Genomic DNA, 17,003 nt, shown 5'->3' on the forward strand with positions numbered 1-17,003 from the left:
TATTATTAGCATTAAGGCAGTGAGCTGGCAGAATTGTTAGCATGCTGGGCAAAATGCTTTGTGGCATTTTGTCTGATTTCATGTTCTAAGTTCAAATTCCACTGAGGTTGACTTTGCCTTTCACCCTTTCGAGGTCAATAAAAAAATAAGTACCCGCTCAGCATTGGGGTTGATGTAATCAACTATCCACTTTTTCCCAAAATTCCAGACCTTATACTTGTAGCAGAAAAGGTAATTACTATTAGCATTTCTGGCAATTCTATGTCAAATATTTTTAAGTATGAAGGAAGTGTATTTGAAAATATAAGATAAATTTAATGTAGACAGAATACATTTAATGTATTTACTGTATAAAATAAATATGAATGTATTTTGTTTAATCTCTTTACAACCCAGGCATCTGAAGTACTTAATTATGTCATTGATTAATGCACATTGTGCAAACTAGACAAACTATTTCAGCTGAATACTAGTGATTAATTTAAATTAGCAATTTTGCTTTTGTAGACAAAATGTCAAGGATTACTTCTATTCTCACAAGATTGGCCAACCAGTTATGAAAGACGTCAAGGCAATCTCCTTACTTTTCTATGTGCTAAGAGAATAACGAACCATAATAACAATTATTTGCAACAGTATAGTTTGGCATTACAAACAGTAGTTTAATTGTGTTAAGTTTATCCATGTCTGTTTTCATTAGAGAGAGAGATGGTTTAAAATGGAAGGGGAGAGCTTGCAACTCCATTACAACTATCAGTCTTTCAGCATCTCTTGAGTTCTAGTTTGACTTCAAACCTGAGTTTTTCTCTTTTGATAATTTGGGATTTGTGTTCAAATTATGGAAAGTACATTTGAGAAATGTGAATATTATTCAACATCGCCATTTCTCAATGAGCATTGACTCTTATAGATAAAGATGATATGTGTGAGAAATTAGCAGAGTCACTCATTAGTTTTAATTAATATTAGAAGTTTACATGTTGTTGCCCCTGCAATATTATCTGAAATCAAGAATTATTTGTGTAATACACATGATGTAAGGAGATAACAAATGCAATGTACAATGTAGCATAAAATTTGTGTTATTGGAAATTGAAATTGTTAGATCTTGCAGATTTATCTGAAAACAAATTTTGATAATTTGTTATTGTTTGTTACAATTTCAAAATGTTTGCTGAGTTTAGGTATAATTGTGATAATAAGCAGACTGTTCTGTCTATTTTGTAAGGAAATGTTGATTTTTCAGTGGTCATGGTGATGATAGCATAGAAAAATTTCAATGTTTCTTTAATCTTAATTTTATATTAAATGTAATGTAACAATATGCAGCATAAAAAAGAGAAAAAATATTATCAGATTTTTGAAAAGATAATCTCAGTTACATGAAAACTGGGTAAATATACTGGAGTAAATTATATTTGCTTACAGCTGTTCTTTGTTGTGAGTTCATTAGTATTGTTGTCAATTAAAACTTTGATACTGGAGTTTCTTTTTGCTTGCAAAAATGTGGTGAACAATTGGCCTGGGGTAAAAAATAAGCTTTTGTAGGTAGGTCGTAGCGTTGTCATTTTTGTGTTCTTGACTTTTATTCATTAACACTGCAGAAGTATTTCTGAAAGGGAATTTTCACCTGATGATGGTGAAAGGGTATTTGTTTTTCTGTCATGGTGAGGGAGCAAGAAGACTAAAAGACCTTTTATTCTTCTGAGATGAAGAGACACTGTGTTGAACTTGTTTCTAGGTTATGTAAAAGCATAACAGCACATTCAACTTTTAGCACCAGTTCATGGTTGGATAGGCCAGATGATATGCTGTTGAGAAATTCTATTGGAGTGGCACGTTTGATAATTATTAAATTTGAAGTGGCAGGGTTATAACCTTGTGAGTTACCCAGCAACTGTTCAGTACAAAATCTGTTCTTTTTCAAGTGCATCTGTGTTTAATAATAGTCTGTTTCATAAGATTTTCAGTTGAATTACAGTACCCTTCTTAAGTTTCGGAAAGTTTCTTTGGTGATGTTTTCAAGGTCTGGAACTAAGTACTGAAGAGGAACCTTTACAGTACCTTCTTGTTTAGGCTCAATATATCATTTGCTGAGTTGAATCAAGAATTCTGAAAATGCTATGACCTTGTTTATCAGTTTTTACGATAACTAAAAGTCTGGCTACAAAGGCGATGTTTGAAGACACTCTCTCACTATTGGCCAAATCACTTATAGATAGGCACTTTCCAATAAATCATAAATATAGGAAGCTTTTTAATAGACATAACCTAAAAATTAGTTTTAGTTCAACCACAAATTTTAAAAATATAATTGCACACAACACACAAAAACAACATGAAGCTGGCTGTTCCTACAGAGATAAAGACTTGTGCTTGCTAAATGGAGTTTGCATGACCGAGACCATCATTTATGAACCCACCGTAGATTCTACGACCACTAAGGCCACAGTTTCATCAAAGAAATATGTGGGTCTCACAGAGGGAAATTTTAAAGCTAGGTTCAATAATCACACCTTAAGCTTCAGACACTGAGATAAAAGAAAAACGACCAAATTATCCAGTTATATATGGTCCTTAAAAGAACAAGGTGTCAGCTATAAGATTCACTGGAATATCTTGGCCAAGTGTAAACCTTACACCAATGGCAATGGAAAGTGTGGTCTTTGTGATATGGAAAGATGGCTCATCTGAAAAAGTTCTTTAGACCCCACTACATGTCTAAATTCAAGAACTGAACCTTTCGGAACATGTCTACATATGACAAAATACTTGTTACGTTTTTGGGCCCCCCAAGATCACAGATAGAACCTGTTTTTTATTATGTCCATGTACTAGCTTTTCATATGTCTTAACATTTTTTATTGCTTTATGTATATTTTTTCATTCCCCCCTTTTTCGATTGTGTGACTATATACGTGTATAGTATTTGTATGTATAAGCATATGTTAAATGTGTATATATGTGTACAAATGCATGTGTATATATATATATATATATATCACTTTGACCGACCAGTCCGTCAGGCGTCCATTTGACACCGCTGGTCACAGCACGCTGTCCACTCCTCTCTGGATCGCGCCTTTCTCATCCACGTGATCCCAATCGTCTTCTTGAAATCGTCACTCCACCGTCGTGGAGGTCTTCCGGGTGGTTTTTTCCGCTCACGCGGGTACCACTCAACAACTGCGTGCGTCCACCGATTATCGGTGAGCCGGGCGACGTGTCCAGCCCATCTATACTTGCTGCGAGTATACTCTGCGATGACATCTCTCACGCCGGACTTCTTTCTGATGATGTTGCTATTTATGTGCTCTCTAAACGAGATACCAAGCATTGACCTTTCCATGGCTCTTTGAGCCGTTGCCAGTCTTTGCTCTTCTCTCTTTGTGGTAGCCCATGTTTCACTACCATATAACATTGCAGGCAGAACTGCACTGTTAATGAGGTTGGCGCGGGTGGTCCTGTCCAACCTTCCCTTGAGCACATCCCTTATGTCATTGAACGCCTTCCATCCGGCCCTTACTCTCCGTGAGATCTCCTTTTTGATATCCCGGCACATATTTACTTCCTGTCCCAGGTAGACATATTCTATCACCTCCTCTATTTCATCACTGCCGATCACCATTCGACCTGTTGGTACGTTGTCTGACCGCATGAACTTTGTTTTCATGCGGTTCATCTTGAGACCTACTGCAGAACTTTTGATGTCGAGCTCCGTCAGCATGGTCTGAAGCTGATCCATGTTTTCAGCGATGAGTACGATGTCGTCAGCGAAACGGAGGTGAGTGAGGAGCTCACCATTGATGTTGAAACCACCTTGCCATTCGATGCCTCTGATGATCTGTTTGAGACATGCAGTGAAAAGTTTTGGGGAGATTGTATCTCCTTGCTTCACTCCCTTCTCGACCGGCACTCGTGTGGGTGATGACAGTAGAGCTATGTCGGTGGTGCATCCGGAATTTGCCTCTCTGAGCAGCTGCACATATTGCGCTTCGATTCCTTGCCTCTGCAGCGAGTTCAGCACTGCGTTGGTTTCGACGCTATCGAAGGCCTTCTCATAATCTATAAACGCAACGCAAAGAGGTAGCTTGTACTCATTTGCTCGCTCAAGCAGTTGCGTTAGAGCAAATATATGGTCCATTGTGCTGTAGTTCTTCCGGAAGCCTGTATGCTCCCTCGGTTGTTGTTCGTCGAGACGACGTGACAACCTGTTCAGAATTATCTTCGTGAACGGCTTGTACACATGAGACAGCAGGTATATGGGTCGGTAGTTCTTTAGATCTTCTCTGTCGCCCTTCTTATACAGCAGGATGGTATTTGACTCTTTCCACTGCGAGGGAATTCTTCCCTCGTCTAGATAGTGCGTAAATCGCTCAGCGAGGATTTTCCAGCTGCTCTCTGCCTGACTTTAGCACCTCCGATGTTATACCATCTTTCCCTGGAGCTTTTCCGTTTTTCATCGAGCCGATGGCTCTTTCAACCTCACTGACAAGGATAGGTGGCACGTTTTCTTCCTGCTGGAGTGGTGGTAACGGCTGGACATTTCTGGTAGACTTAAAGAGCTTGGTGTAGAAGTCTTCACAAACTTTTTCCATCTCGCTCTTCTCGTTGACCGGTATTCCATCTGTAGTTTTCAGGGCCGTCACCTCCGATCTATATAGTACATAATATCGAGGTCTCATTCATTCTTTTGTTGTCATATTATTAATATATATTTATATTTATTTATTTATATATATATATATTTTTATTTACATATATATGTTTATATATATATATATCTTTCTCTTTTTACTTGTTTGTCATTTTGACTGCGGCCATGTTGGTGCACCGCCTTTAATCGAGCAACTTGACCCCGGGACTTATTCTTTGTAAGCCCAGTACTTATTCTATCGGTCTCTTTTTCCGAACCGCTAAGTGACGGGGACATAAACACACCAGCATCAGTTGTCAAGCAATGCTAGGGGGACAAACACAGACACACAAACATACACGCACATGCATATATATACATATATACGACGGGCTTCTTTCAGTTTCCGTCTACCAAATCCACCCACAAGGCTTTGGTCGACCCGAGGCTATAGTAGAAGACACTTGCCCAAGGTGCCACGCAGTGGGACTGAACCCGGAACCATGTGGTTGGTAAACAAGCTACTTACCACACAGCCACTCCTATATATATATATATATATATTGTTGTTGTTGTTTGTTCCTTCTCGAACCACGCAGGAGGAAAGAGTGAGGGAAAGTTGTGGCGAAAGAGTCAGCAGAAGTTCGCCATTACTTTCTGCCGGAGCCTCGTGGAGCTTAGATGTTTCGCTCATAAACACACACATCGCCCGGTCTGAGATTCGAACCCGCGATCCCTCGTCCGCAGCTCTAACCACTAGGCCATGTTCCACTAATGTTCCTTCTCGAGCCATGCCAGGTTCATAAGGGCCGGTTTCCTGGTTTCAGTGGCGTAGAAATTCCCCACCTACATGGGACGCTGGTCTGTCGCAGGATTACTCATTTTTGCCAGCTAAGTGGACTGGAGCATCGTGAAATGGAGTGTTTTGCTCAAGAACACAATGCATCGCCCAGTCCAGGAATCGAAGCCACAACCTTACGATCATGAGTTCAACACCCTAACCACTAAGCCACGCCCCTCCACACACACACACAATTATTTTCAGTTTCTTACTTTTTACTTGTTTCAGTCATTAAACTGTTGCGAAGCTAGGGCCACTGTCTTGATTGATTTTAGTCAAACATATCGACTCCAATATTTATTTATTTTTGTTGTTGTAAAGCCAGTACTTATTCTTTTGGTCTCCACCAACATCAAGTGGTGGCTGGGTTACAAACACACACACATCATATACACACATGACGGGTTTCCGTCTCAAAAGGCTTTGGTCAGTCCGACGCTATAATATAAGACACTTGTCCTCGGTGCCATGTAGTGGGACTGAACCTGGAACCATCTAGTTGGGAAGCAAATTTCTTATCACACAGCCACACTTGCGCCTATCATATATTAGCTTCCATTTCTCTCTAAGCCAGTTGTCTGCTAAGATTTTTATCATTATTAAAAGTCATCTGGATTGTGTGCATGCCTGTATAAGAGAGAGAGAGAAAAAAGTTATTGTTTATGTGTCCTTGACACGTGAACCATATGAACGATTAATAGAACTGTTTCCTGTTTTCTCGATATGTAAGTTCTTTTCATACGTTTTGTCGTTAGCGATATTAAACGCTTTTTCTATGACACTCCTCGCTCGTTTTCTTTCACCTTTTTTTTGTTTCTTTTTCTTTCTCTTTATAAAAGTTGAAATTTTATTCACAGTTGTTTTACAGTTTTTGTTATATGTCACTCGACACAATTTCCCCAATGATTAAATAAATATAGTTCTGGGTTTAAATCTTTTGTTTGTAATGGCTACAGAAACAAGAAAATAAAAGCAAAAAGAAGAAAAAAGTGGGTAAACTATTTACTACCACTCCTACTCTACCATTTCTTTTTTCATTTAAAACTGAAAAATAAACGTGACTCATAAAATATCCACTTCGAAATGGTCAATAACGTCTCTCTCAAAAACATGTTAATTGTTTCTCACATTACTATTCTTAACTATTTTAAAAGATAAAAACAGCCAATCAGAAATTTCGTTTCCCAGTTGTTACCGGATCTTATGTAAAACCCTACCTCAGAAAAAGGTTTTCTTTACCATAGTGCAATAATAAAGTTTATTATTATATTAATATGTGTTTTAATAAGTCGAAAGTTTTGAGTCAACATCATGAAACGGGTAGTTGTGCAACACAAATGCCTGTTATTTCTTCTGAAAAGAGCGAATTATTTGCCTTAACTTTTTTACTTTATTTCAATTTTTTTCCCTTTTGGCTGCCAGCATCAATTCTGTTCGAATTGATTTCACATTCAGTGTAATGATATACTTTTATTGGCTAATGAATGACGTGAAAATCATTTTCGCTATAAATCCATAAATAAAGAGTTATTAGCAATTTAAATTCGAAAATTTTGGTAATTTTAGCCAATCGTAAGCCACAGACACATTCATGCCCGTTTCCATTGTAACAAGCAGAACATAAGAACTCTTTTGTCTACGAGAAAGCACGTGCCTGTTTCCATATTAACAAGAGGAATGGAGAACTCTTTTATCTGCGAGAAAGCACGTGTTGACAAATTTGATGCTGTGTTCTGTTGGAAATTTTATTGTTTGATTATGGCAGCAAGCTCCTGTAACCTCGTTTCTATGATGGAGACATTGAAAACAGGAGGATGCTGTGTCGTACCTTCAAGAAAAGGGTGTTGTACCCAAGAACCTTCATATGTATTTCAAAGTGTTCATACACTCTGGTTATTATAAGAGAAAGAAATATTTTGAGTTTTGGCTATCACTTTCACTTTTGCCGTAACAACTTGTTAAAAATAGCAAGTGATGTTCTGAACTTGTGGATCGCCTATTAATACTCAATTCTGTGCTACTGAGAAGTACTGTTATACTAAATTACATATGCACAAATACTTCACGTTTTTCTTGTTCTTTAGTGATTATTCATCATATGAATATTTCAACGGTGCAATTACAACCTTATCAACACATCCTTTTAGTTATGAGTTTCAATATATGGGTCGCTTACATCAGAACTTCTCAACCAAGGTTCATATGGCCCTTCGGGGTCCTAATAGAATTTTATTGCCAAAATTAATGCAATAAATTGCTTATACTTCTACAATACACAAGATATTTTAATTTTTTAAATATAATTCTTAATAATATAATTTTATCCAATATTTTATATCATTACAAATGTAGAAAAGTAGACAGTAACAATTGATTACATCAACATCAAAGAAGAGGATGTAATACTGGCAATAGATGTCGTAGACACAAACTCAGATTCTGGCCCCAATGGATTTCCAGCAATCCTTCTCAAGTCATGCAAACGAGCCTTTGCAAAGCCACTGCAGCTTCTTTTTCAAAGCTTCCTTGCAAATTTTAAGCTCTCAGGCAAACTGAAGGAGGCAATTATATGCTCTCTTCATTAAGGAGGAAGCAGAGTAGATGCTAAAATCTATAGGTCTATTTCTCTAACCTTACACATCAGCAAAGTCATGGAATGAATAGTCCGAAAAGAACTAATTGCATTCCTTGAAGAGAATGACTTGCTGACTGACACCCAGCTCGGCTTTCGACTAGGTAGAAGCTGCCTGACATAGCTTTTGTGGCACTACGGTTGGGTGTTAAAACAGCTACTCGACAACTCAAATGTAGACGTGATATATTTTTGCAAAAGCCTTTGATTAAGTCGACTATAGTGTCACAAGCTGCGTAATCTTGAAAGAGTAGAAAAGCTTGGAGTATGGCTGCATGTCTTCCTAAAAGATAGAAGTCAGTGTTGGCCAACAGGGCCACCTCCAAGGAAGCACAATAAGTGGTGTCCCACAGGGGACTGCCTTAGGGCCACTGCTATTTGTAGTGACCCTCAGCTGCTCAGATAGTTTTCCTTACTAGCTATGCAGATGATACAAAAGTCTCTCAGCGGATACAGAATCCTGGAGATGTTGCGCATCTGCAACTGGAGTTTGACTCAATATACAGGTAGGCTAAGGAAAATAACTTGCAGTTTAATGTTAGAAAATTCTAAGCCTTGCCCATGCGCTACCAATACACGAAGCTGAATGAAAAATGGACAGGATATACTGGCTCAGGAGGGATGAGAACCCCTGAATCAAAATCAGGGCGCGACATGAATAATGATGCATCTTTCTAAGTGCATGTTACTAAGTTGGTAATGAAATGCAGACAGTTGTCCGGATGGATCCTTAAAAGTTTCAGAACGAGAGAACAGGAAACTATGATGGTTCTCTGGAGGACATTTGTCCTCAGCCGTTTAGATTACTGCTCCCTACACAATGTAAAATTAACAATGGAACTCGAAGCAATCCAGCGAAGCTACACAAAGAAGATCATCTCAATGTGACATGGTACCTACTGAGAAAGACTGAAAAAGTTAAGACTACTCTCTAGAACGAAGTTGGGAGAGATATGCAGTGATATACGTCTGGAAAATCCTACAACTTGTACCTAACTTTAGCATTGAAAGTTGCACGAACAGCACAACAGGGCGCCACTGCATAGTACGCAAACTTTCAACATTGCCATCAGGATACAGGACCAGCTACTGCAACAGCTTGGATTTCAAAGGCCCACATTCTTCAGTTTCCTCACACAAAGCCTAATAGACTTACATAGAGTGGATATAGGTGTCTTCAAAACAAAACTGGATCTTCTAATAAGAGTTCTGGATGAACCTACCTCGCGGCAAGAAACACAAATTAGGGCCGCAACATCAAACTCCCTCACTCACCGAATGTCACATATTAGAGGAAATTTAGTGAAAGTGTAGCGAAGCTAACGGTGGTGTTCCAGCTCTCGAGCAGAAACTAGTAAAGAAAAATTATAGAAATAAAGATTGTTTTTGTCATGTACCACGAATGGCTTTGGGGCTCCAGCAGGGTAAAATAGGAATCAAAGGGGATCCATAGGCAAAAAATGGTTGAGAGACACTGGCTTACATAGAAATACATGGAACAGTGTATAAAGCCTAACTAGTTTCATGCACGAACCACCGAGAAGAAGAAAGCTATTTCAACACCCTCTAAATCCATCAGTAGGGCTGTTATATTATAGGGAGAAATTATTCAGAGCTCATCTGCATGAAATACAAGTCAAGTTAGTACCGTCATACATAGCATAGTGGGGTGAGAATAAATAAATGGAAACATTAACCCAATGGTTAATACTGTTCTAATGTGATTATGGCAAGTGCGGAAGATAACTCCAGATAGGTTTTAATCTTATTAGACCTTCTCAGCGAAGCCTCGTCGTCTCCGTACGCGCGAAAATTATTGATAAGTGAATCACTGTATTGATGTACCTAGTGGTAAGCTGTCAAGATTTTAACAACTGGTTTGCTTAATTCTCCAAATTTGCTAAGCTATCACATGGTTAGCCAAGAGTTTTGTGTAAACAGTTCGGAATTCTATAATATCGCATTAAAATAAGGCAAAATCTAGATTCAGAGGAAAATAGTGACGGTCTGCGCCCGTAAAAACCAGTCAGTATAAATTTGGAAGAATCGTAAAGTTTATTCGACGCGAGGATTGTGAAATATAACATTTCTTTACTTTGGTTCCTTGAGAGTGAGGGAACCGAGTAAAATTGAAGTTGATGGTTGATTTAGTAGGGACAACCACAAATAGACTGACTGGTTAAGAGTTGTATGCAAGAGGAAAGCAAGTGACGGTGTAGAGGCAGGAACATATGTAAACATGAAATTACACTAATGTATAGTTATACATGCACGTGTGTACGCACACATGCACAAGCCGTCATTCATATAAATATATAAACGCTCATAGATTTCCTTACTGGCATCTCGGAAAATGGACTTTATTAATCCTCAGAAGTAAATATTAAACTAGAAAATTAGGCGCACAGTAAACCCAGTGATTAACCTTAACTGCAAAATATTGAAGAACTAATTCACTTCCTACAGCGTGGGTGGGAAGAGACATTTGACTCTGTAGTGTGATTGGTCTCATAACTTTTTCGAAGAAGTCAAAAGTCAGTGTTCAAACTGTTAACAAGTTCGCAGACTCCGGCGGAAGAGTGGATATAGGAATTCAGGTCAACACTGAATGTACACAACAACGCGCCAAAAAATGATCTTAATGGCTTAAGCGGCGAGCTGTCTGAAGTGTTACCGCGTCGGACAAAATGTTTAGCGGCATTTCTTCTGGCTTTGCGTTCTGAGTTCAAATTCCTCCGAGGTCAACTTTGCCTTTTTTCCTTTCGTGGTCGATAAAGCCAGTACCAGTCGAGCACAGGAGTCGGTAATAATTTCAGGCCTTGTACTTTTAGTAGAAAAGAAAAATTATCTTAATGGCTAGAGAAAATTAAAGAGCCAATAATAGGAAAACTCAGTCTCGTATCATCAAAATATCATAAGTACAAAATTTTAATTGATATTTCAACAGTGAATACTTAGACTTTAACCTTTGATCTTAAATTTCTGGCTCGCGGATCTTTTGGTTTATTTAGCAATTGACGTCTTTAGAAATTCTATTCAATTCTCACTCTTCCTCTTTCTCACCTTTTATTCTGTGCATGCTTTGGTAGATAGGAATATCTTAGGACAAAAGTTATAGGAGTGTTGTTTCTGAAAAGGTTTCAGAGTGAATGTCAGCCTTGCTCCTATCATTGTTTCATGTATGTACGCTGTGTGTATGTATATACATAAATAAATATTGAGAAAAAAAGTCGCCAGAATTTTTTGTCAAATAGAATTTTGTAAATGTACAAACAGCTTGTTCATTTATATAAAACAGATGTTTTTGGAGGATTTTTTTTAGATGAAAACATTGATTTTTTTTTTGTGGGGTGATCTGTGCACCACCCATAACACTCCATAAATAAACACACACACACACATATAGGTATGTGTGTGTGTTAGATATTGGTGGCGTGCCTGTGTGATAAGCTTGCTTTCCAACCACATCGTTCCGGGTTCAATCCCACTGCATGGCACCTTGGGCAAGTGTCTTCTACCATAGCCTTGGGCCAACCAACTCCATGTGAGTGTATTTGGTAGACGAAACTGAAAGAAGCCCGTCACTGCTTGACAACCAGTGCTGGCGTGTTTACGTCCCCGTAATTTAGCTGTTCGGTAGAGACCAATATAATAAGTATCAGGTTTTAAAAATAGGCATTGGAGTCGATTCATTCGACTAAAAATTCTCCAAGGCGATATCCCAGCATGGTTACAGTCAAATAACTGATACAAGTAAAGGATGATAGATGTGTGTGTACACACATCGAAGATTGTTCCGAAAGTAATGCAAAAGTGGGCTTAACTTTTTCTTAAGTGAAATAGGTCGTTCAGATTGCATCTTTGTAGAAAGGTACTACTCAACATATTCCCACCACAGTCGATAGATTTGCGCCAGCGTTGAACCCATCTCGTATTCATTTTGGGTGAAGTGTGTACTGTTGTCGCCACTTTCACATCGTCTGTGTCACCAAATTGTTGTTCCCGAGGACCGAAGTTAAAGGACGTCAGATCCAAGCTGTACGCTGGATGGAAAACCACCAACAAGCACGATTTGTCGATTGCCTTTTTTTAAAAATTTTCTTTTGCAAAAGCATTGTAAACGCTTTAGAAAAAACAAAAAAATCCGCAAATTTCGTTCCCGCTCTTGTGTCGATGTCGTGCAACGTCATGGTGGACGTGGATAGTTTTCAGACTCTTGTTCGGTTTTTTCCTTGCAATGGTTTCTCTAAGTCAGTGGTTCTCAACCTGGATCCATGTAAGTAAAACTGTAAATTGGAGAACCACGGAAAATTTTTGCTTTAGATGTATTTATTGGAAGAAACAGCTCGGTTTCTTTCTCATTGTAGTGGCATGATAATCATGATGACCGCTATTATCACAGGGGTGTCTATTTTACAAAAATGTTTGATCATAAAATAACATTTACTCTATTATAAATTTACTTGTTGATTACTTGTTTTTAATCAATGCCGTCATCATCATCCTGACAGCGATTATTGTACTAGTCGAATGGAGAAAGGAGTCATCCGAGTCGTGACTAATAATACTAGTTGAAAGCTCTATTATATATACTTTTGTTGGCTTTATAATATGAACAAAAGAAACTCCTATAACTATTACACACAATCACTGAGGTATATATGTTTTAATGGATCAATTATATACATGTGTGTTTGCTGTGTTTCTGAAGAGATAGCTAGAGAGGGAGAAGATAATTAAAACTAAAGCAACCATTTAACTGGTTTTGAGCCAAAACTTGAAACCAATATTACCGCCATAAACGCGGAGAAAAATACGAGCCTAAACCGCAGTCACAGTATACTGAATTGTCAGTCAGTCCATTCTTGACAGCACGTTGACTTGCAATTTTCCTCGTGTTCTCTTACAGTTGTGTTTTTCTGTCATGAAATTTCTAAAGAAACAATAATGCTTACTTCAGATTCATACTTTGATAACGTTTTGTAAGTATAATATATACAATACAATTATATAAAGTATTTCTTCAGCAAAGATTATATTGTTAATTTAATATAGTGGTTGAAGGTAGAACAAAAAATTCTTTCTAACCGTGTTCTTTTCACTGAGAATCCGGTTGGGTTGGTGACTCGTGTTAGTCAACCACATGGTCACGGCAGATGAGGAGGTATTTCGCGGAAATGGGGACTGATTGTCGACTCTGCTCGATAGGTCGTCCAGGAGGACTCGGAAATATACGCGCAGCAACGGGGCATGTCCCTACATCTGACCTGACCTGTTTACGTGTAATTCGTTTCGTTACCCACACTAAAACACAGTGGGTTCACTATGTTTGGTCAAAACATTACCAGCATTGGTTTACACACACACACACACACACACACACACAAATAGGAGGAGCAAAACGAGTAATTTCTGATTTCTCGTTTTTTCCCCCTTACCTGTTCGAAACCATTACATTGCAAATATTGCACCATTATTTTGTACTGTTCCATCATCTCTGGGAGCAAAAATTGGTCAGCAATAAAGGATGGACTTCTTGTTGAAGTTGAGAGAGTTTGAAACAGTGATGTGACAGCTTTTTCTTCAAGAAGCTTTTCTTCAAATTTAACTGAAGTTGCTAATAAAATACCTGGTTAATTTTTGGTGTTTAACAATCAATATTTTCTTTTCTCTGTTGGATTCCAAGTCAATTTTGTTACACACGAATGTCTAATTGGATAATTTTCATCTTTCAAAACCAATGTCTAAATTGGGGTAAAATGAGTAATAGCTAATTTCAATAATTTTTTCTCTTTAACTGTGGGGTGCATAAATATATCGGAAAGAGAGCCACTCCATCAGACTGTGAAGAAGCAATAGAGAATATTTTGAGTTTTTAGATTTAGTCGAGTTTCGTTAATTTCACGTGCCATTTTTCCATTTGCCCTAGATATCTTAAGTTTGTTGCATTTCTGATCTTTCTGATATCTAGGGATGGATATTGATGTGTATGAGTCTTTTTTTTCAAATACAATTCTGGAGAATTGAATAGGCAAATTAACTTCTCTTACTCATTTTGCTCCAGCTATATGTCTTATTTACTCAGAGAACGGTAATAATTTTCTGACATTTTGTTTTGAACATATCATAGTGCTTTTGATGTATTTATAGGACTTTTGTTTAGCTAATATAGCTTGTGTAAGGTTGTGGACATTTGTATAAAACAAAATGTTTTCGTCAATCAAAAATACTGTAAATCTTACTCATTCTGCCTACCTCACTTACATATATATATATATATACATATATATATATATATATATATATAATATATATATATATATATATATATGTGTGTGTGTGTGGAAGAGCGTAGGCTCGAAACGTTAAAGACTTTTTCACTTCCCGAACGTTATACTAATACTTCTGTTTCTTGTCTACACCACCTGTCTTTGTCTTTATCTTTTTTTTTGTGAATTCTCCCTGCACACACACACACACACACACACACACACACACACACACACATATATATATATATATATATATATATATATATATATATATATATATATATATCTGATGGAATCTCCCTTCAAAGATGACGTATGAGTGTTCAGCGTTTGGCCGAGCAACCTGCACAAATGGCTTGTCTGTAGTGATCAAATGCATGTGCTGCACATTAGCTCACTCTCTCCATCAAATCGACGTTGCCTGAATAGGTATACGGTGTACTACGCGTCAGGTGTTGAAGTGATCGGGGAGCAACATGAAATGAAAATGTTTTACCCAACAACTCAAAACACCATTCGGTCTAGGTATTGAAATCACGATGTCGCGATCGTGAGTGCAACACCTTAACCACTTAGCCATGCGTCGTCACATATACACACACAACGATTGCAGTGCGGAAGCTACATGCTAACCGTTCAGAAACACACAAAGACTTAACTTCACTTGAAAATTTAGTTTTGTCTTTATGGTGTGAACATTTTCATCGCTCGAGACTGTGGTGTAACGTTCCGAGCCACGAAAATTTTGACATATTACAAACGATAAATTTTCACGTGAAGTTAAACAGCCTTTGAGTGCTTCTGAATATGACTAGCATGTGCCTTCCGCAACACGCGGTCTCAATTCAAATAACTTGCCTGGCAGGTACAGCTCCATACGTCCATAATTTAGGCATAAGCGAACACAAGGCTAGTATGTGACATATTTCAACTTCTAAAGGCAAATTCGCTGCAGTTAACGTGGAGAAAACAAGAAAAGAAAGAATTTTTCTCGTGGTAAAGCCAGAATTTTTTTTCTCTCCACGGTATCTATGGTAACTGCAATGCTTTTGCCCATAGAAATTGAAATATGTCACATATTTTGATTAAGCTTAAGTTCGTATATATATACTCTTTTACTTGTTTCAGACATTTGACTGTGGCCATGCTGGAGCACCGCCTTTAGTCGAGCAAATCTACCCCAGGACTTATTCTTTGTAAGCCTAGTACTTATTCTATCGGTATCCGAACCGCTAAGTTACGGGGACGTAAAAACACCAGCATCGGTTGTCAAGCGATGTTGGGTTGGGGGTGGGGACAAACGCAGACACACAAACATGCACACACACGTATATATATATATATAATATATATATATATACGACGGGTTTCTTTCAGTTTTCGTCTACCAAATCCACTCACAAGGCTTTGGTCGACCCGAGGCTATAGTAGAAGACACTTGCCCAAGGTGCCACGCAGTAAGCAAGCTACTTACCACACAGCCAATATATATATATATATATATATTGTGTTTGTGTGTGATATTCAGAAAACATTAAATATGCATATATAAAGCATTTATTCTTTATTTCTTTAGATAATATAATGATGTCTTGAAAGAGATCTTGCGAAACTGTTCTGTTAAAATAGCCAATGGTAATTTCTACCACTTGAAAAGATATGAACGTGATGTGCATACATAAATGCGTGCGTCCTTACATTAAAATCTGATATAGTCACAATATACACCACCTGAAAAGTATTTGTAGAAAAAATTTCATTAAAAAAATTTTTTTTTTTTTTGCAAGTTACGAGGAAACGAGGCTGACTGAATTATCCGAAAACTTCTCTATTCTATTCCTCCCGGAAAAAAAAAAATCACGACAAATTCCGATATGATCGGAATCTAAATGGCATCCCAACACAAGTGTACCTTCTTCCGATTTTGTTTCCTCATAACTTTCTGAAAAAATATTTTCGAAGGTGTGAGGTGAGGAGTTTCGGCTAACTCACTCAAGATAACTGTTTTCAGGTTAAAAAAAAAAACACACACACACACAAAAAAAATGGGCATTTTTTATGAAATCTTCTTCGAATATCTTTCATATGCTGTTGATTCCGATTATATCATAATTTAATGTTAAAAAAAAAACAAAACAATAAAGGTTATCGTTTCAAAAATTTAACAAAAATACAACAAACAGAAAATTTTACAAAAACATTAAAAGAAAATTTCGTAGCTAATTCTTCATCAGTCAACATCCAAAAGATCCTTACAATTTCGCGCACACACACAGAAACTTGAAATTTTGACAAAAGCATGCGCCAGTGTGTATGTGTGCGCGTCCATCACTTTTTTTTTCGATATAATCATATCCAAAAAATGCCCGTCTTGAGAAAGGTTTATTAAAAAAAAAAAAAATGCCAATTTTCCTGGAAGTTATGAGGAAACAAATTCAACTCGTGTGAATTATCTGAAACTCCTTTACTAACTCTCTAAAAAAACTTTTTCATAACAAATTCCGATATATTTGGAATCTACACCATCCGAAAGGTATTTGTAGAAAAACTCATTAGAAAAAATATTCATTTTTCTGAAAGTTATGAAGAAACAAAGTTAGCGGAGGCACGCCCCACCCCCAC

The 17,003-nt window shown here is 37.5% G+C and overlaps 2 protein-coding genes across 3 annotated transcripts in view; one reads left to right on the forward strand and one right to left on the reverse strand.

The window, feature by feature from the left end:
- LOC115211783 (GDP-Man:Man(3)GlcNAc(2)-PP-Dol alpha-1,2-mannosyltransferase) overlaps positions 1-17,003 on the reverse strand; it is a 66,449-nt gene that overhangs the window by 48,345 nt on the left and 1,101 nt on the right. The window lies entirely within an intron of this gene.
- LOC115211782 (copper-transporting ATPase 1) overlaps positions 1-17,003 on the forward strand; it is a 173,728-nt gene that overhangs the window by 24,047 nt on the left and 132,678 nt on the right. The gene's annotated exons all lie outside the window — the stretch shown is intronic.

Source organism: Octopus sinensis, linkage group LG5 (assembly GCF_006345805.1).
Source record: "Octopus sinensis linkage group LG5, ASM634580v1, whole genome shotgun sequence".
Lineage (NCBI taxonomy): Eukaryota > Metazoa > Mollusca > Cephalopoda > Octopoda > Octopodidae > Octopus > Octopus sinensis.